Here is a 1,710-nt window from a genome sequence, read left to right on the forward strand (position 1 = left end):
TGGGCCGGCCGCGGGTTTTTTTTACCTGTCTCCTTTTCTCCTTCAGCCCGGGCGCCGGAGGTTCGCAGCCCGGCCCGGCCCGCGCCCAGGTCTCGCCTGGGAAAGAAAATCCGCTCTTAACCCCTGCCGTACTATTACTGTCTGGACGCTCGGTTTTTGTTGTTAGAACGCCTTGAGCACCCTCACCGTGCTAGCGGCTCTCGTGTAGAGAAAGCCCTCTTCTCCCCACTCCCCGGGAGGCCAGTGGAGCAAATGTTTTACAACCAGCCAGCCCCAACCAGCCCTTGTGGTTGCGTTTAGTACCAGGAAGTCAGGAGACCCATTGCTAAATGTAGTTCTGTCTGGGAAATCCAGTGGAGAGCCGTTTTAAAAGGCCGAGTCACAGGATCTGAAATGAACATTTGAGTATTTGGAAAAGGAAGGCGTTAAATCCCTTTGGACTGACTTTTAATGTAAAGGTGTAACCCTTCAATCTGTAAATAGCCCCACCTAGTACGTACACTTTCGTTGGATTAATTTGTTAATGGAAGGTCTTTTTAACCCCAGTAAACTACTTTATGTAATAGTTAATGAGAGTCCTGCTTAAGTTGGACTGAACATTTAACAAATGGAAAAGTTTCTTAAGGGGAGACCCAAAAGATTACAGCCGTGCCTACAAGGTGCAAAACTTGCTTAGGTTCTTTGGATTAGAATGAAGAAACAGTCACTTGTGAGAAAATGGAATTCTTAATAGCAAAATGATGTGCTTGTATGTGGAAACAGAAAAAAGGTTGCGCTTGGTCTTGGGACAACGAATTCTGCCTCTTTATGGATGTTCTGTACTGATCTACTTTATTTCAAAACAGTTAACAGCAAGTGAATCAAGACCACCTCCCCTCACACCTCGTAATGAAACAGAGCCGAGAAACATTGCCTAACCGCTGCTTTATCTATCTGGTAGATAAATTCGCAGGCGAACACAGATGAGCAGTGAAAACTCCTCCGCCTTTGTGCTCCCGTAAGGACTTTCAGTAGGGAGTTGATAAAGGAGAGTATTCTGTAATGTCATTTACCTGTTCTCTGTCCTATGCTGCCAGCGTCCACGCTAGCGTAAAATTACAAATAGGAAGGGCATGTTTCATTTTCTTCATCTTTTTAATACATGGGACAATACTTGGCTTTAATTAGCTACATGAATTACTTGTTTTAAAGTAATTTTTGCTATGAAAATACACATTAATGTTTCCTGAAATTGGGCTATCTTTTAAAAAATAATTTGAATCAAAGAACTACTGGTGTCTTTACTGTGATTTGATCACAACTGACACAGGTTAAGGTTAAATGAGACAGTTTCTTGAGACTTGGAGATTAGTGTGAGAATAAAGGATGCATTGTTTTTTTTAATTATCTATTAAAATGATAATTTACATTTAGCAGTATTATCATGAAATTCTTTAGAAGCTTACTAAAGAAGGGACTATGGATAGGCTGTCAGAGTTCTAGTTAATAATTGTTTAATGCACTGATTACAGGTTTTAAGTTTTCTTTAAGGAAGAATTGGTGTATTTGCTTGGGCTTCTTTTGTTAGAGGCAGGCCATTCAAAGCAGAGGGCAGTTGCCACCCTTGCTGTAGGTTATGAGCTCCTAAGAACCTAGCAAACAGAAAAGACGTAGTTGCTGAAAGTTGGAAGTAAAGAGTTTATCTTTATTTTTATGTAAGTTCCCAGATTT

At 41.2% G+C, this 1,710-nt stretch overlaps 1 long non-coding RNA gene across 1 annotated transcript in view; it reads right to left on the minus strand.

Moving 5' to 3' along the window:
- Positions 1-996, minus strand: part of LOC102496215 (uncharacterized) — a 31,103-nt gene extending 30,107 nt beyond the window's left edge. Inside the window, exon 1 of the long non-coding RNA XR_003549052.1 lies at positions 26-996. This is a non-coding gene — a long non-coding RNA (uncharacterized LOC102496215). The remainder of the gene's footprint in view (positions 1-25) is intronic.
- Between the last annotated feature and the right edge of the window lie 714 nt (positions 997-1,710).

This window comes from Tupaia chinensis, unplaced genomic scaffold, assembly GCF_000334495.1.
Source record: "Tupaia chinensis unplaced genomic scaffold, TupChi_1.0 Scaffold000170_1, whole genome shotgun sequence".
Classification (NCBI taxonomy): Eukaryota; Metazoa; Chordata; class Mammalia; order Scandentia; family Tupaiidae; genus Tupaia; species Tupaia belangeri.